Here is a 20,703-nt window from a genome sequence, read left to right on the forward strand (position 1 = left end):
TATCTGTAGCCTAGGGGATCAGCGAGTGTAAAGCTGAGGTCGTGAAAATCCGTGTGGCCCCTTACAGTAGCTACCAAGTCACAAGTAAGCTGAGTGTGGTTTGTGAAAGGTTAAAGTTAGCGATTAGTACTTTCTTGACAAATTAGAGGAGATAAATCAATAGATTAGAACTCAGGAGAATCTGTGCCCTGATTCTTGTTGTAAAATTTTATGCTGCACACAGGTAGAGCATACAGAAATTAATTTTCTTTATGTCTTGATGGAGAAGCAGCAACCAATAGCTGGGCAAGAATCAATGTCCTGGGAGGTAATGTAGTAAAGATTGCAAGCAGAATTTTAGGATTTATTATGAGGCGATTCTTAGGAAGTTCCCATGTATTATTCCCTTCAAAGGAGCATGATAGCTCATCTGCCATATGATTGTTGGTGCCAAGTTGAAAAGTGATCTGCAGATCAAACCCTGAAAAGAAAAAAGACTTTCTGGCTTGAAGACAATTGAGGAATTGAGCAGTACAGAGTTATACTAGATTTTTAGGATGTATATGTTATGACTAATGGCTCGTTTAGATGAGCTACTAGAACCAGACTGGTAGAGATCTTCACCTATAACATCCACTTTTCCCATAGAACTGGTTTGTTTTTGGTACTCAGATGACCCCAGGACTTAGCTCTATAGTTTAGTAGCTTATCAGAAACTAACTGTAGTGCAAGATGGAGGAAACCCGAAAACTGGAAGAGGGTATCAGTGACAGGAAGAAGGTTGTGGGTCTGTTGCAGGCAAAAATACAGAAAAACAGGCCAAAAGGTCAGGACAGGCTGCAAACATGAAAAATCAAGATACAGGGGCACAGGAGTTCTAGCGAGGTCCAAGGAAAAAGTCAAAAGTCACAACGGGAGATCAGATCAGAAATAACAGGATATTCACAGTAACAGGGAAGCAGGTCAGCACTTTCTACAGCACAAGAACGATATAACCGGCAGGGAGGCTAAGCCCTCCCTGCCTTAAATACATTGGTGGTCCAGTCAGGAGGAAGGACGCACAGGTTCATAATCAGCCTCAGAAGGCTGTTTAATTAATTAGACATGCGTCTGGATGCCCAACATGCGTGGGACATGGCGCTGTCAGAAGAGAGCGTTCTGGCTGTGGCCCTGATAACAGCCGGGATGGAGGGGAAGTGAAGTCCCGGCAGGGACGCAGCCGGAGAGAGATTAGTGAGTCGATGTGACTCTGGGGCGTCGTCACAGCTCATGACAGTATAAACAATGACTGGGTAGCAAGAACCATTGAGCAGATTATGCCATTCTTCCAAAACCAGTTTCGTGGGCAACAGTTCTTTGTCACTGATGGAATAATATTTCTCTGCTGGAAAGAATTTCTGAGAATAAACTAAAAGTTTCCCAGTAAAGGAGCACTGTATGCTGCCTACTCCCAGAGATGAGGAGTCAACTTAAAGGAACGCAGTGCAGTGTCAGGTTACTTGAGGACTGGTGCAAATGTAATGACTCGCTTCAAGCAGATGAAAGCTTCAGAAGCCTCAATGGACCAATCTTTGGTATTTGCAAATCCAAGTAAAAGTTGAATAGTTTGGAGACTGAAGGGACGAGGCCACTTGAGAGTTTCCAGAACCTTTTCTGGGTCTATTTGTAGTCCTGAACCAGAAATTATATAGCCAAGGAATGGAATATTGTCCTGTTCAAAAATGAACCACTTGAATGGAATTGTTAGGAATTTTGCTGCCATCGATGGCAGTAAGTAAAATAGGAATTTCCGTGGTATCACAGGAAGACACATCTTGTTTATCAAACCGGAAGAAGTAAAATTCTGAGCGGAGTCCAAGAGAGAAGGCCCCTCTGTTCTAGAGATGAGCGGGCTCAGATATCTGAAATCACCCGAACGTTGCGGATCCGAGCCGGATCCGAGACAGATCCGGGTATTCCCACCAATTGCAAAACTGAAACCGAGGCTCTGATAATCCCGCTGTCGGATCTCGCGATACTCGTATTCTATAAATTCCCCGCTAGCCGCCGCCATCTTCACTCGGGTATAGATCAGGGTAGAGGGAGGTTGTGTTAGGTGGTCCTCTGTCCTGCTATATCTCGTACTGTGCTGTGCTGTGCTGTTCAGTTCTGTGCTGTGCTGTGTTCTGCTCAGTCCAGTGGTGCTGTGTCCTGTGCTTTGTCCTTCTGAGTTCAGTGGTGCTGCTGGGTCCTGTGCTGTGTCCTGTTCAGTCCAGTGGTGCTGTGTCCTGTGCTCTGTCCTTCTAAGGGCATTGTTATTTCCCCATTATTCCCAAGTTATAAAAAATTTAAAAAAAAGTTATAAAAAAAATAAAAAACAAATAATTATAAAAAAAAGAAATTAAAAAAAAATATCCAAAAACAATCCTGCAGTATAAGTCCAGTGGTACTGCAATATTACAAAGTTCACTGATTCTGCAGTATAAGTCCATTGGTACTGCTATATTACAAAGTTCACTGATTCAGCAGTATAAGTCCAGTGGTACTGCTATATTACAAAGTTCACTGATTCTGCAGTATAAGTCCATTGGTACTGCTATATTACAAAGTTCACTGATTCAGCAGTATAAGTACAGTGGTACTGCTATATTACAAAGTTCACTGATTCAGCAGTATAAGTCCAGTGGTACTGCAATATTACAAAGTTCACTGATTCAGCAGTATAAGTCCAGTGGTACTGCTATATTACAAAGTTCACTGATTCAGCAGTATAAGTCCAGTGGTACTGCAATATTACAAAGTTCACTGATTCTGCAGTATAAGTCCATTGGTAATGCTATATTACAGAGTTCACTGATTCAGCAGTATAAGTCCATTGGTACTGCAATATTACAAAGTTCACTGATTCTGCAGTATAAGTCCAATGGTACTGCTATATTACAAAGTTCACTGATTCAGCAGTATAAGTCCAGTGGTACTGCAATATTACAAAGTTCACTGATTCAGCAGTAAAAGTCCAGTTGTACTGCTATGTTACTGGCAGGAAAAAAAGGCAGTTTGGAAGCCCCTGTACAAACTGGCTCTATTTTATCTGAGTTGTCCCCCCTCCAGTGTGTACTCGGAAAGAGTTTTTAGTGCAGCGGGGAACCTGGTCAGTGAGCGGCGAAGGAGGTTGCTTCCTCAGAACGTTGAAAAAATGATGTTCATAAAAATGAATTATCAATTCCTCAATCAAGTACAGCACTGCCCTCCAGAGGGACCTGTGGTTGTGGAGTCCAGCGGTGACGAATTGATAATGTGTGAGGAGGAGGAAGTACACACTGTAGGGGGAGAAGAATCAGAGGTTGAGGATGAGGATGACATCTTGCCTCAGTAGAGCCTGTTTAGTTTGTACAGGGAGAGATTAATAGCTTTTTTGGTGTGGGGGCCCAAACAAACCAATCATTTCAGCCACAGTTGTTTGGTAGGCCCTGTCTCTGAAATGATTGGTTTGTTAAAATGTGCATGTCCTATTTCAACAACATAAGGGTAGGTGGGAGGGCCCAAGGACAATTCCATCTTGCAACTCTTTTTTTGCCATTATGTGACCATTCAACAGTCGTTTGCCATGAGCACAAAGTAAAACAAAATTAAAACAAATTCAACAAATTAAACCAAAAGTAAAATGCCCTGTCATAATCAAAAACAAGAGGTATTGACGTGCTTGAACTACTGTAATGTTTATAACTTATAAACACTACACTTGAAAGCTTGAGCCTTTAAATGAAAAAGTCACTCTTCATTGCACGAATATTTGCAACAGGGACAGTTTTTTTGTTAACAAAGTCAACAAATAACACTTCGACCCTGTCTGTCTTTCACATACTTGATGGGATCTCAATGATGAATGCTCTGTACCATGGTCGTCTAAAACAAGAGGTATTGACGTGCTTGAACTACTGTAGTGTTTATAACTTATAAACACTACACTTGAAAGCTTGAGCCTTTAAATGAAAAAGTCACTCTTCATTGCACGAATATTTGCAACAGGGACAATTTTTTGGTTAACAAAGTCAATAAATAACACTTCGACGCTGTCTGTCTTTCACATACTTGATAGGATCTCAATGATGAATGCTCTGTACCATGGTCGTCTAAAACAAGAGTTATTGACGTGCTATAACTACTGTAGTTTTTATAAATTATAAACACTACACTTGAAAGTTGGAGGAGGTATTGTGGCCCCGGTACCAAATTGGGTACAGGGGCCACTCTACTATGCAGTCCAGATAGAGGCGTATCAGATATTAAACAACGTTGACTGTTGCTGCCAAATCATAAATTAATGAAAATGACCTGTCATCGTCAAAAACAAGAGGTATTGACACGCTCGAACTACACCCTGTATATGCTGCAGAGGATGTAGGAGCAGGCAGCTGTGCAGTGGAATTCAGACCATTTGAAGGCGGAGGTATTGTGGCCCCGGTACCAAATTGTGTACCGGGACCACTCCACTATGCAGTCCAGAAAGCTACCTCGGTGAAACGTTTTGGACTAAAAACAATATTGTGAGGTGTGAGGTGTTCAGAATAGATTGAGAATTAGTGGAAATGATTGTTATTGAATGTTATTGAGGTTAATAATAGCGTAGGAGTGAAAATAAACCAAAAAACTTGATTTTAACACTTTTTATGTTTTTTTGAAAATAAATCCGAATCCAAAACCTTAAATCCGAACCAAAACCTTTCGTCAGGTGTTTTGCGAAACAAATTTGAACCCAAAACCTCAAGCAAATCCGAATCCAAAACACAAAACACGAGACACCAAAAGTGGCCGGTGCACATCCCTACTCTGTTCATAGGTGTTGTCAGCTTTACAAATGGAGACTCACCTACAGACAATGCCTTGAATTTGGCAGTTGAGCTTATCCCAATATAACTGTATTGTGCACAAAATTCCCCTATTTATGTATATGTTGACACATAGTGATTTATATATTGTTTGTTTTAGAGCACCAAACTATCTTTTGCTTTCACAATTTAAATATTAGACAGCACCAGGTCCCATGGTCTTAGCATGTGAAATTGTTACCTTTTTTTATGTAGGGCTGACAGGCCTGGACTATTTCTAATTTTTAAAGTAAATTTTCACACCAAGTAATTCACCAGATTAACTTTCGGTGACAAAGCTGGAAAAATTAAATGGACTTTTACATCCCTTTTACATAATACTTGCCTACCTGACATTCATTTTGACTACAGCAGGAATAAAAATTACCATTTGATTCTTGAAATGAAAAGAAACCGATGTTTATATTTAATTTAATTGGTATTTGCGTTTTGTATTTGTGTTCAAATGTAATTATATGTTATGTGGAGCATGCAAATTTTGCATTTATTATTAATTTTTATTATTGTTTATATGACAATTCATTATACTATTCTGTACAAATAGGGTAACATGACTCTACATGAGCCCCCAATGTCCGCTGAAGACACAATTTACGTCATTACAACACATTCCCGCCCACTTCGCTGGCAGTTGAGCTGCCTTTAGCCTGCTTACTATGGAGTCTGGGAGGTCTCCCAATAATCAGGGCATTATCTGGACATTCCGGAAGAGTAGCCGTCTATATTTACAAGTGCAGCTATGTAATCATTCATTTAGTTTTAGAGATACTAAGGATTTCATAGCAAAGTATGGAAACATACAATATATATCAGATGTTAGAGCTTTTCAGAAATAGGACACAGATACACAGTTAATAATCATATCAATGTTACCACCATTTATATATACACAAGTCCCCAAAGCTCACAGCTTTGGCAGTGTAGGCATGTGCAAATAGTAGTATATAAACACTACTTAGTTTGCCTGACTGTATAGATCCAGTTTTTTTATCTGCACAGTTTTACAGTGGATTTACAAGTGCTAGCGAGGTGTGTGTATATATATAGAGATAGAGATAAACCCCATGTAGCTGTGCTCAGTGCCCATAGAGTGTAATCCTTTTACTTAACGTTCCTAAGGTCTAGTTACAGCTTCATTCCTGCCCTCCTCCTCTGTAGATTTCTCTTTATGGAAGTTTGGCAGTTCAGCAGGAAATGTTTTGGCTAGAAGATCAGATTCATTACAGAGCTAGTGCAGAGGTCAAGCTCTGTCCTGAATTACTAGGATGACCCTTTTTGTGTGCAAACATGGTGAAATGTTTGCAAATATTGGTAGGGGTGGAATTTTTGCTAAGTCTGTAGATAGGAAGCTGCCAGCTTTTCTTAGGATGTTGTGTAAACCTACCTCTAGACTATTTCTGTCCCTGCAGCTAGCCGCACCAGTCTATCAGAGAAGGGGTTAACGTCGGGTATCCAATCTGTCCTTAGAACCTCAACTGGAATTAGCTGTTAATACAATTAGGGACCTCTGCAGAACAGGATCAGTATTGTGCTTTTGCATTAAAATCAAGCAAACAGATTGCAGAACTTTTGAGGTTGCTGGTGACTTTTTTTTACGTTATTAGCTCCTCCCTTTTCTAGTGTACATAATAATAAATGGCTTAACATAAATTATCAGATGGACAGCCACTATTATGGCTCACTTAAAGGATTACCATGATTAGTGCCACACATTCTACAGCTACATTTCATAATTTTATATGATGACCAGACCACTCTCTTCATAAAATGTGTAGATATTTTCCCATGTGTTTTGTAAATACAATTTTCCAAGCCATTGGAACATATAGGTATACATGGTACATAGTTATCTTCTACAGAGCTTGAAGCCAAACTATTTTTTTATTTTTTTTCCCAAAATCTGTTTTACAGTTGCATTTTCAGTAACATGCTGGTATCCTCACTGCTGCAAGCAGAGGCTTTATATATGTTTATGTAACAACATTTTCCCTGTTTTCATTGACTAAACATGCTACACTAGCTCACTTAAGCTGGGTACACACCACAGGGTTTTTGTCCAATAATCGGCTCAACCAGCCGACATACGACCTCTCGTTCGAAAGTCGGGTCAGTGTCTGTAGTGACACGATGGTCTAAAGTCTGCCCAAATGGACGATTGTTGCCTCATCTGGTTGGTCGTATCGTTCAATATTTTCGTTCCAATCTCTTTACCGTTGTGTAGTGTATATAAATTTCCGATCAATCCACGACAATCCTCTGATACTTCCTCGACCTGGGAGGCGTGTGTATGTAAATTGGTGATGCCTGTACCAGTCCCACGTGGTGCGGTATCCGCACATCACTGACTTGTGTTTTGTATACATGTATATTGCACCTGTCTGGTTGCAGACCATTACACTTGTGTAAAGCACGTTTGTTATTACCCTTTGCATCTATATTGGGAACCTATTCATATTTACCCTTTATAAACTTATACCTTTATAAACTATTAAACTTAAAGTCATATTAACCTTTCTTAACTAATATTTGAAAAATACCCAGACTAAACCACACAGTGATAATGCAACAGTTTTATTGCAGGAAAAAGTACAATTTTTTTTATTGCAGAATATGACAAGTGAAAAAAATAGTATTACACCTTAAAGGTGCTAGTGGTTTGTGGCAGAACAGTTCCAAACAGCACACACATTTCAACAAAATTTTTCTCAAGGTTTTTAATTTTTTTCTTGACGTCGCTTGGGTTTATATTCCCTTTGATTTCTTTACCTACGAAACAAGGAAATAAAAAATGTTTATCATTAAACTTCTATATATCTGTAATCTATATCCAACACCAGAAATACTCTCATTTGCTCACCTTGCACACTGCTCGAGATCAATTTATGTCGTGGTCCCTCTGGCACAATCGCAATAATAGCGGCCTTAACCTCCATATATTCTGGAAAACAGGCTCCATTTTGGTTATTATAACGGTACAGGTATGTGCCCAAAGCATTTAGTTGTCTACACATGTTCACTGAAATACCTTCATGTATAACTTCTTTCATATCTTTGCATTCAACATCAATTTGTTCTTGTTTGATAACAGGTGTTACATTAATGGTATCAGTGAGATCTAAACAGGCCTTCTCACTGTTAATTCTTCGTTCTGACTAAAAAAACATCAGGTGTTTGCATTGCTACGTGTGAAACTAGCATGAAATACATAAAGTCCTTCAAACAGGTACACTATACGTCCTACTCACTTTTTTTAATGTCGTAGTCGTACTGGTCCAGTACTTTGACCATCATCTCCACCTCAGCTTTGGCTCATTGGCTTTGCTCTTTGTTCTTCTTGAGCATCTCCATTCCCCACCTTAACTTTTTCAACAGTTTTTGGCCCTTCCAGCACCATCTCTGACTCTGTCTTCGTCTCCATAGCTGCAACCCCCACTGACACTTTCTCCTTACCCGCCATCTTCTCACGTTCCTTGGCGCCAGACAGGCTCCTCTGCATTTTTATACACTCAGACATGGGCGTTCGTTTCTGCTGTGGGCCAATCAGCGATGATGCCCGCAGAGAATGGAGCATTGTGGTTGATGCCTATTCATGTATAATAACCTCGTGTATGGAGATTTTGGGCTATAACTTTAACCCGTACAGGACCATTAAATACAAAGGTATTTTATTATTAGGGAATAATTATTGCATTGCACTTTACAAGTTAAATGTTTTTCTAAATTTTATGTATGGTAATAAACTTCTATTTTATAGGAATGAATGAAGAGACAGTGTGGTCTTCTCTTTTTTTGCGGTTTTGGGTGTTAGCTACAGTGAAAGCTCTGCCCCTTTATGCTAATGTCTTTGCTATATCGTTACATGCCCACAAATGTTGCTTCAGTGTGTACGAAATTAAAATCATTGCTTACGACAACATGGCTTTGAAAAGTTGCTAACGGGATGGCCGCTCTTCCCTTTATCGTCTAAAACAAGGCTAGTGTGTATGGACCGAGCGATCGGACCATCGATCGGATGTAAAATCGATCAGCATAAAAAGTTGGTGGAAAATTCTGTAGTATGTGCCCATTTTTAGGTTTCAGACTTTTGAGGTATTCCCTTGTCATTTTAGTCGTCAGGTCAAGCCTGGTTGTAAATCTGCTGACTCTTTTCCCTGCCTTACATGTTGCAAATTATTTAAAAATATTTATATACCTACAGGATGCCAATTGTAAATAATGCATTTTGTCTACATAGCCAATTACCGTATATACTCGTGTATAAGCCGAGTTTTTCAGCATACTTTTGTATGCTGAAAAAGGGCACTCGGCTTATACACGGGTGAACTTACCTGGTGTCCGGTCCCTGGCTGTCAACTTCTGCATATGCGTTCCAACAACAGGAAGTTCGGCATTTGGAACGCAAACTTGCGTTCCAAATGCCGAACTTCCTGTTGTTGGAACGCATATGCGTTCCACTGCCGGGTAGGTAACAAAAAATCTCACCCTATGTCCGCTTCCACCTGTAGTCAGGAATAACGGCATAGCGGCATCTTTTGGACACTGCCTTCTCCATTCATCTGTCTTGATCTCAGCAGCGGCAGCTCACTATACTGATGTTCCCTCCCGGCGGCTGACAGACAGGCAGATAATGCAGTTCGGCTGCGCTGATTGTGTTAAAACAATCAGAGCGGCCGGACAGGATTCTCTGCCTGTCTGTCAGCCGTGGGGAGGGAACATCAGTATAGTGAGCTGCCGCTGCTGAGATCAAGACAGATGAATGGAGAAGGCAGTGTCCAAAAGATGCCGCTATGCCGTTATTCCTGACTACAGGTGGAAGCGGACATAGGTTTGGAGACACTAGATATTGCTATCATAGAACAACTGTATGCTGCTAAGATATTCTATAAAAACGCATCATATGCACAGTATGCATTGAAAGTCTCTCTCTCTCTCTCTCTCTCTCTCTCTCTCTCTCTCTCTCTCTCTCTCTCTCTCTCTCCCCCTTTATTTAAGTTAGTTTGTACCCAATGATTTTATAATCATTTATGAATGTTCCTTGTCATCTAGCTAGAAATGATTTCATAGATTGAACCTATCATTTTCATTTAGGTTTTTAATTTAGCGCTCTTTTCCACCCTAGGCTTATACTCGAGTCAATAAGTTTTCCCAGTTTTATGTAGTAAAATTAGGTGCCTCGGCTTATATTCGGGTCGACTTATACTCGAGTATATACGGTATATGAATAAAACATATTGTGGTAGGTAACACAGTTCATTTCATATACTCTGGTAGATAATTTTGGTAATTGGTAAAACAAAATAAAATATAACCATATGTCAGGAAAATGTAATATAAACATAAAAATATTAAAATAAGCATAAGCAACAAAAACAAATTTATAGTCACAAAATCAGGTTTATCAAGCTACTGTCATAATGAAAAATAGTATAACATGTTTTTGCAAAATTATCACTTTTACAGCCAGAAAATATCAAACAAGTGGGATACCACAGAATAGGGCTAAAGCACATTTTATAACTAAATAAAATATTGATTTAACATAAAATAATTGTTTCTCTACAAAATAAGTTATATCCACAAATTTTAACTACCTGAAAAAAGTTGTTTGCAAAATGCTGATCAGAGGCATACAGAATCAGATTTTTTCTATAAATCATATAATCATAATCATTTTCAACCAATACATGATTAAATGAGATCTCCAGGCAAATTAATAGATTAACTCCCCCTTACCTCTTTCACACACCTCCAAAGATCATTTATTTCTTTCATATGTTTATTTATAACTATTATTTTTATTTACACTTTTAGGAGGCTATATATAATAAAAATAAGGACATTATATATATCACAGGGAAAACTGTAAACATAAAAAGAGGTTTTGCCATCCTCTGTCTCGCCACTGTGTCTCTCTCCCCATGGATTAATATTTTTAAACAGTAATGTCAAAGAGCCCTCCAGAGAATCAGATCAAGTCAAGAGCTGCCAAATATCCCACGCAAAATAGAACAGAGGTATGTGTCTTACATTATATATAGGAGTTTATAAACTACCACAAGTCTATTTATTTTTTTATATCTATTTGACCACTTGGCAGCTGATAGTATTTGTATTTTTAAGCAGTTTTTTTTATATATTTTATAGGTTTACATTATAGTTTGATATGGAAAACACCTTCTATTTGTTTCCAGCATTACACTGCTACTAGTCAGCCCCATCAATATGCTCCATGTCTTTCACCACTTCACATCCCTAGAAACTTAGAGAAGATGAAGAGGAACAGAATTAACATAGGGCCTGATTCATTAAGGGACTTAGGCAAGAAATTGAGTAAGTTTTCTTACTTAAGTTTTCTAGACAAAACCATGTTGCAAAGCAAGGGGTGCAAATGAGTTTATTATTTTGCACATAAGGTAAATACTGGCTGTTTTTTCATGGGAGCAAACAGTAATAAAACAATACTGGGTATTACATACAGAGAGGTAAGAGGCCCCTGCTCGCAAGCTTACAATCTATGGGACAATGGTTTGATACACAAAAGTAAGTGCTGCATCATATTGAATATTTGTCCAGCTAGAATACAAAGGTTATAAAGTAGTTTGTTGGATTTATGTTCAGTCACACAACTATGTTGATCAGAGGATTGTTGTCTTGTGTTAGCTGTGTAGAGGGTAGTAATAGGGTAACCTAGGGAGATTAAGAGGGTGGTTGAGGAATATTACAAACTTGTCTGAAGAGGTGGGTTTTCAGAGAACACTTGAAGGTTGGAAGACTAGAGGAAAGTCTTATTGCGCGAGGGAGTGAATTCCACAAGTGGGTGTAGCCCAAAAAAGTCCCTTGCATCCCTTTCACCTGTGGCTGGCCTTTATAAGACTGCCTCATCCTGCAAACTGGGCGAGTTCTTCTATTGTGTTAACTGCTGCTAATTCTTCTGTGTATGGATAATGATTGACTTCCCGGTACAGCCTCCTGCTTGTCCTTCTGTTTGCATTAGAGCTTATATCCCTGACCCTGGCTTTGCTTTGACTTCGCACCTGCTTTCTCCCTGGCATTGTTGTGGACCGTCTGAATTTTGACCCCTGGCTTGTTTGACCCTCAGTTATCTGTGACTGCAAACGGTTACACCTTCACTGTCCCAGCCTCCAGCTGGAGACAGTGAAGAACCAGGAGAACCGCCGTGTTCTCCTGCTTGATGACCGTTACACCTCTACTGATCCAATCTCCTAGTTGTCAGCGTACCTGGATCTCTGTACTCCTGTCTGCAGACTGTTACAACACCTGTGTTCCAGCTCCTGTGCCTGCAGTCTATTACATCTCCAGCTATCCAGTACCTGTAACTGCAGACCATTCCTGTTTAACTTGGACAGTCAGTTATTCTCTGTCTGCTGATCATCCCACCTGTCTGGATCCTGTAAGCCTCAGCTCTGTCTAGGAATCCTGCCATCTGCCATCCAGGACCTGTATTATTTGCTGTTTTCATTTGCCTCACCTCAGTCCAATCTGTATGTTCCGTGCTTAATAAACCACTTTGCTTCATGTTATGTTACTCTCCGTGGTATTCTTGCTAGGAATCCTGACAGTATAAACTGGTTCTAAAAATTGAGCCTGGTGTTGCAAGCCTTCTGTCTTGTTAAGGGATTTCTAGCTGGTTGGTTTGAACACTCTGAACAATCCTGAAAACCATGTCTGAAAACGCACAATTTCAAATGCTGCAAATTGTCATCCTACAACTTCGTTCACAAACAACACATATATCTCCTTTACTACTTGAATTGCTTAAAAAGGTTCCTGTATCGGTCTTGTGTGGTTGCTACCTCAATACCAGTTCTAGTGCAACAAATTATTTTACCAGTGGAATCATGCAGACCCCAGTACATCCTCCAGAGAGTTGGCTTGGTCATACGTAGAGATGAGCGCACTCGGATTTCTGAAATCCGAGCCCACCCGAACGTTGCGGATCCAAGTTGGATCCGAGACAGATCCGGGTATTCCCGCCAATTGCCAAAATGAAACCGAGGCTCTGAGTCATAATCCCGCTGTCGGATCTCGCAATACTCGGATCCTATAAATTCCCCGCTAGTCGCCGCCATCTTCACTCGGGCATTGATCAGGCTAGAGGGAGGGTGTGTTAGGTGGTCCTCTGTCCTGCGATATCTTGTGCTGTTCAGTTCTGTGCTGTGCTGTGCTGTGCTCTGTGTTCTGCTCAGTCCAGTGGTGCTGTGTCCTGTGCTCTGTCCTTCTGAGTTCAGTGGTGCTGCTGGGTCCTGTGCTGTGTCCTGTTCAGTCCAGTGGTGCTGTGTCCTGTGCTCTGTCCTTCTGAGTTCAGTGGTGCTGCTGCGTCCTGTGCTGTGTCCTGTTCAGTCCAGTGGTGCTGTGTCCTGTGCTCTGTCCTTCTAAGTGCATTGTTATTTCCCCATTAGTCCCAAATTATAAAAAAATTCAAAAAAAGATATAAAAAAAATAACAAAAAAAGTCATTATAAAAAAAAAAAATATCCCAAAACAATCCTGCAGTATAAGTCCATTTGTACTGCTATATTACAAAGTTCACTCATTCTGCAGTATAAGTCCATTGGTACTGCAATATTACAAAGTTCACTCATTCTGCAGTATAAGTCCAGTGGTACTGCAATATTACAAAGTTCACTCATTCTGCAGTATAAGTCCATTGTTGTTACTGCCATATTACAAATTTCACTGATTCTGCAGTATAAGTCCAGTGGTACTGCTATATTACAAAGTTCACTCATTCTGCAGTATAAGTCCAGTGGTACTGCTATATTACAAAGTTGACTCATTCTGCAGTATAAGTCCATTGGTACTGCAATATTACAAAGTTCACTCATTCTGCAGTATAAGTCCAGTGGTACTGCAATATTACAAAGTTCACTCATTCTGCAGTATAAGTCCAGTGGTACTGCAATATTACAAAATTCACTCATTCTGCAGTATAAGTCCATTGGTACTGCAATATTACAAAGTTCACTCATTCTGCAGTATAAGTCCATTGGTACTGCTATATTACAAAGTTCACTCATTCTGCAGTATAAGTCCAGAATGACTGCTATATTACAAAGTTGACTCATTCTGCAGTATAAGTCCAGTGGTACTGCAATATTACAAAGTTGACTCATTCTGCAGTATAAGTCCAGTGGTACTGCAATATTACAAAGTTCACTCATTCTGCAGTATAAGTCCAGTGGTACTGCAATATTACAAAGTTCACTCATTCTGCAGTATAAGTCCAGTGGTACTGCTATATTACAAAGTTCACTCATTCTGCAGTATAAGTCCAGTGGTACTGCTATATTACAAAGTTGACTAATTCTGCAGTATAAGTCCATTGGTACTGCAATATTACAAAGTTCACTCATTCTGCAGTATAAGTCCAGTGGTACTGCACTATTACAAAGTTCACTCATTCTGCAGTATAAGTCCAGTGGTACTGCAATATTACAAAATTCACTCATTCTGCAGTATAAGTCCATTGGTACTGAAATATTACAAAGTTCACTCATTCTGCAGTATAAGTCCAGTGGTACTGCTATATTACAAAGTTCACTCATTCTGCAGTATAAGTCCAGTGGTAATGCTGTATAACTCCAGTCCAGTGGTACTCTTCTGTGCCGCATATAATTTTTAAAGGCTTTGCCGAGTGTGTGTGGCTTCGGGGTACATTCTCTTGTGCTACATGTAATGCAGAAGAAAAATTTGGAGGATAAAGTAGGGAAAGATCAAGACCCACTTCCTCCTAATGCTGAAGCTGCTGCCACTAGTCATGACATAGACGATGAAATGCCATCAACGTCGTCTGGCAAGCCCGATGCCCAATCTCCTAGTACAGGGCATGTAAAATCCAAAAAGCCCAAGTTCAGTAAAAGTAGCAAAAAGAGAAACTTAAAATCATCTGAGGAGAAACGTAAAGTTGCCAATATGCCATTTACGACACGCAGTGGCAAGGAACGGATTAGGCCCTGGCCCGTGTTCATGACTAGTGGTTCAGCTTCACCCAAGGAACTAAGCCCTCCTTCCCCCCCTACAAAAAATTTAAGAGAGTTATGCTGTCAGCAACAACACAGCAAACAACTCTGCCTTCTAAAGAGAAATTATCACAAATCCCCAAGGCGAGTCCAAGGGTGTTGGTGGTTGCGAAGCCTGACCTTCCCATCACTGTACGGGAAGTAGGGATGTACACCGGCCACTTTTGGTGTCTCGTGTTTTGTGTTTTGGATTCGGATTTGCTTGAGGTTTTAGGTTCGGATTTGTTTCGCAAAACACCTGACGAAAGGTTTTGGTTCGGATTTAAGGTTTTGGATTCGGATTTATTTTGAAAAAAACATAAAAAGTGTTAAAATCAAGTTTTTTGGTTTATTTTCACTCCTACGCTATTATTAACCTCAATAACAATCATTTCCACTAATTCCTAGTCTATTCTGCAGAATCAGTGAACTTTGTAATATTGCTGTACCACTGGACTTATACTGCAGGATTGTTTTTGGATATTTTTTTTTAATTTCTTTTTTTTATAATTATTTTTTTTATAACTTTTTTTGGACTGAGCACAGCACAGCACAGCACAGCACGAGATATAGCAGGACAGAGGACCACCTAACACAACCTCCCTCTACCCTGATCAATGCCCAAGTGAAGATGGCGGCGGCTAGCGGGGAATTTATAGAATACGAGTATCGTGAGATCCGACAGCGGGATTATGACTCAGAGCCTCGGTTTCAGATTTGCAATTGGTGGAAATACCCGGATCTGTCTCGGATCCGGCTCGGATCGGCAACGTTCGGGTGGGCTCGGATTTCAGATATCCGAGCCCGCTCATCTCTAACGCGAAGAGGTGGCTCCTTCCACCATTTGCAGCACGCCCTCTGCATATGCTGGAAGGATCACCCACAGTCCAGTTACAGATTTGGCTAATGAAGGTGTGAATGTTGTACAACAGGAGGAGGATATTGATGTAGCTGGCGCTGAGGAGGATGTTAATGATTATGATGCAGACAGATACCAAATTGCCTTTCTCAATTTCGATTTATATTCTAGATTATATAACGGCTGAATCGTTTTCTATTTTACTCCTAGTGGAGAGGGGATCTGATGCAGACAGATACCAAACTGCCTTTGTCCATTTCTTTGTATATTTGAAGTTCTAGTTCTACAGTCTATGCAGGCTGCTTTTTTTATATTCAACTGCAAGTGTAGGGCGGGGGGGGGGGGGGCATAGATAGCCACCAAAGTAACGTGGTCCATTTAATTTCACTTTCTAGCTCCACAGTCTGTGCAGCCTGCTTTTTTTATCTTCAAAGTATTTACAAGCCTTGCAATCTAAATTAACAAGAGGTAGTGACGTGCTAGAACTCCACCCTCTATATGCTGCAGAGGATGGAGGAGCATCAAAAGGCCATTCAAGCCTACACAGCCACCTACGACATAGGAAAAGGAGTGGGGATGCGCCTGGAGAATGATTTCCGTGTTGTGCAAGGTTCTGCAGCCATTTGAACTTGCCACACGAGAAGTCAGTTCCGACACTGCCAGCTTGAGTCAGGTGATTCCCCTGATCAGGCTTTTGCAGAAGCAGCTGGAGAAAGTGAGGGAGGAGCTGGTACACCATTGCGATTCCACCAAGCATGTAGCTCTTGTGGAAGAAGCCCTTCGTACGCTTTGCCAGGATCCGAGGGTGGTCAGTCTTTTAAAGTCAGAGGAATACATTCTGGCCACCGTTCTCGATCCTCGGTTTAAAGCGTATGTTGTGTCTCTGTTTCCGGCGGACACAAGTCTACAGCGATGCAAAGACCTGCTGGTGAGGAGATTGTCCTCTGAAGAGGACCGTGACATGCCACCAGCTCCACCTTCATTTTCATCACTGTTTGTGCAGTTCCAAAAAAGAGGAACTGCCATTTCTATTGCTACCTTCTTTCTTTCTGTATTTCCTGTGTCCTGTGGTCTGTTCTGCTAAGGGCATTGTCATTTCCAAGTTATCCAAAAGTTCTAAAAAAACAAATTAAAATTTATAAAAAAAATTCTAAAAAATTAATTTAAAAAAAAATAATAAAAAATTTTCCAAAAATAATTGGAAAAAAAATTTACAAAATTTTAAAAAATCTAGCTTGTACTGCTATTTAAAAGTCTAACTACGATCATTCACTGTTGCTGTACCCAAAAAAAATAGGTACAGTCCAGTGGTACTCTCCTGTGCCGCAGATAATTTGTAAAAGCTTTGCCGAGTGTGTGTAGTTATGTATCACAGGTTTTAAGAAGAGGCACAACACTGACAACCTGTTAGAGAAACTGAGGGAAATAATCTCTCTGTGGCTCACCCCACTTAGACTCTCCTGGGGATTCGAATAACTGCCATTTCTAGTACTACCTTCTTTCTTTCTCTATTTAAAAGAAACTAAATAACTGCCATTTCTAGTACTACATTCTTTCTTTCTATATTTAAAAAAAAAAAATAACTGCCATTTCTAGTACTACCTTCTTTCTTTCTATATTTAAAGCAAAAAAACCCTGTCATTTATATTACTACGTTAATTGTTTGTGCAGTCACAAAAAAGAGGAACTGCGCCCTTAACTGCTATATTGGTTTTAGACATCCATCCGGTGTCCGCCATCTGTTCCCTGGAATTCAGCCCAGTTGAGGGTTTTTTTATTATATTGTGGCCCCGTTACCCAATTGGGTACCGGGGCCACTCAACTACGCAGTCCAGATACTTGTTTGGTGGAATTCAGAACAATTGGTTTTTTTTATTATATTGTGGGGACTACTCCACAACGCAGTCCAGATACTTTTTTGGTGGAATTCAGACCAGTTGAGGGTTTTTTTATTATATTGTGGGGACCACTCCACTACGCAGTCCAGATACTTTTTTGGTGGAATTCAGACCAGTTGAGGGTTTTTTTTATTATATTGTGGGGACCACTCCACTACGCAGTCCAGATACTTGTTTGGTGTAATTCAGACCAGTTGAGGGATTTTTTATTATATTGTGGGGACCACTCCACTACGCAGTCCAGATACTTGTTTGGTGGAATTCAGATCAGTTGAGGGATTTTTTATTATATTGTGGGGACCACTCCACTATGCAGTCCAGATACTTGTTTGGTGGAATTGAGACCAGTTGAGGGTGATATATTGTGGCCCTGGTACCAAATTGGGTACCGGGACCACTCCACTATGCAGTCCAGAAAGCTACCTCAGTGAAATGTTTTGGACTAAAAACAATATTGTGAGGTGTAAAGGTGTTCAGAATAGACTGGAAATTAGTGGAAATGATTGTTATTGAATGTTATTGAGGTTAATAATAGCGTAGGAGTGAAAATAAGCCCAAAAACTTGATTTTGGAACTTTTTATGCTTTTTTTAAAATAAATCAACCAAAACCTTTCGACAGGTATTTTGCGAAACAAATCCGAACCCAAAACATCAAGCAAATCCGAACCCAAAACATAAAACACGAGACACCAAAAGTGGCCGGTGCACATCCCTAGTCATAAGGACTTGCGACAAAACAGGTTTGATAATACCTTAACCAGCCTGTCCCTTGTTTCTCACAAAATGTAGAGTATAACAAGTTTACTTTTTATAGCCCAGTTTTTGTTCCCCAACTCACCAGTGTACAACTGCAGTGTCTAATTACATGTGGATAAGGGGACATTGTAGCTTATTGTAAATATGAATATTGTTTATTGTATATTTTTGATATTCCAGTAAAGCTGTTATTCATTGTTCTTAAAGTGAAGCCATGTGTGTTATGGGAAATGATCAGGTTCCTGGATACAGGTGAGGGGGCTGTAGCTACATTCATTCTCCCCACCTTTCTCTACAGGAAGCATGGAACAGCTGGGGATATCACAAAGTAGTGTAAGGGATTAATTTCAGGAGGGGCTGAGTGTGACGCCAAATCTGAAGCTGGGGAAGGCTAATTAGTATCCACATGACTGGTCCAGACAGGGGAACTACTGTGGAATTACAGCTCATCTCCACTCCTCCTCCAACCCCCTACTCCAGCACCCAGCAATGTTCAAGAAGGAGAGCGCCAGGGGTTTGCCCAAAAAGGGAAAAGCAGTGTGGAAATTTGACCCTGGATATAAGGAGTCACTCGTGGAGAGGAGCAAGATTGTTTCTGAGGATTTCCTGGAAGGTGCAGGGTAGCTGGTGTTGAGTTTTCGTTCTCTACCAATGACCTACATCTGCAGCTGAGATAAATTCTTGGGTTTTGGATTCTGCAAAGCAGGACAGCCAGGTGACTGTAACTCCTTAAGCTAGTGGGGTAAGGGACAGATGATGTGGTAAACCTGCCTGGCATTTATTTACTGTGTGCATATAATATTCTAGTGATTGTTTTTATTACAATCCATGTATTGTTTTACTTTCTAACTGCATTTGCCGGAATGACTATAGGAACTTTAGAAGGTACTGGGTAGGCTTCACTGGCACCCCTGGGTGGCCAGCTAGTGTGAAGTAAAATTGAGCCAGATAAACACCAGGATTCTCACAGGACTCTAATGGCACAGCACCTGTGCTAGTGCCTGTAGCATCTACCTTTGATGATTCCAACCTGGCAAGCCATCCATGTCCTTCTTTGTCTGAGGAGCAACGCACACATAGAATGGTTAGCCATCTATGTCTCTACTGTGCCAGTCCAGCACACTTCCTGATGCAATGTCCGCTGCAAAGACCCAAGTCTTCTATTGTTTATTCCAAGGGTTCTCTGGACTCAGGAGACAAATTCAACTTGACTCCAGAGAGGGTTCTGTCCCTCTAGCCTGCTCCAGAGAGGGTCCTGTCTTTCTAGCCTGTTCCAGAAAGGGCTCTATCCCTCCTGTCTATACCAGAGAGGGCTCTGTCCCTCCAGCCTGCTCCACAGGGGGCTCCATGCTGCTCCAGAGGGGGCCGCATCCCTTCAGCCTCCTACAGAGGGGGCCCTGTGTTTATCTGCTTCTTTCATTTGCCTCACCTCAGTCCATTTTGTATATTCTGTGTTTAATAAACCACTTTGCTTCATTTTGCGTTACTCTCCGTGGCATTCTTGCTAGGAATCCTGATAAGTCATTCAACAGTAGACGAAGGAGGAATCTTATACTGTGTTCCCAGTACCTTTAAGCTGGAGTGCCTTCTGAGGGTCCTATTGATTGCACTGCATGTCATGGCTCAAAAGGTATAGGATCACAACGCAGTAGTAGAAGGACTCAAGTAAGAGCAAGAAGTGATATGGTAGTAGAGGGTAGAGGAGTAGTAGAGGGAAGGAGCGTTGTAGGCTAAATTAACCCTTCCACAGAGTGGTTAGATGTGCAGTTTATGGGTGATACCATAGCTATGGCAGGTGATTTAATGGCAGCATTCACAGTTGCTTTGAAAAGAGGGTGGCAAGGATTGCATTGGCAAAGCTGAGCTTTATCCCCTATGATTTCATGGAGTTTGGCAGCAGTTGCATGGTAAGGGGCAGGTTTAGTGATACTAGCATTGTGGCAGGTACTTGAGAGAGATAAGGGTCAAGAACCAAAGAGGAAAGTTGCAAGACATAATTACAAGGAGGCTTAAGTATGCATGGATCAACCATTGGGCTTGCACAAGGCTATGGGCATAAAAGTGAGGATTTGAAAAGGGGAATACATAGAGATTGTTCCATTGATGCCAGTGTTTAAGGACCTGGTAACAAAATCGGATAGAAAAAGTGATAGTAGAGGGTGAAGAGTAAGCTAAGAATGAAGTGCTAAATTCATGTCATTGGCTAGCTGTCATGATCTAGGGTCTGGAGGAACCCGTATGGTCTGGTTGAGTTGATGCTACCCTCCAAGAGGCACAGGGTTTAACGAAGAGGGAGGTATTCACCCAGAACCCCCGCAAGGGAG

This window comes from Mixophyes fleayi, chromosome 3 (genome assembly GCF_038048845.1).
Source record: "Mixophyes fleayi isolate aMixFle1 chromosome 3, aMixFle1.hap1, whole genome shotgun sequence".
In the NCBI taxonomy this organism is placed as follows: Eukaryota; Metazoa; Chordata; class Amphibia; order Anura; family Limnodynastidae; genus Mixophyes; species Mixophyes fleayi.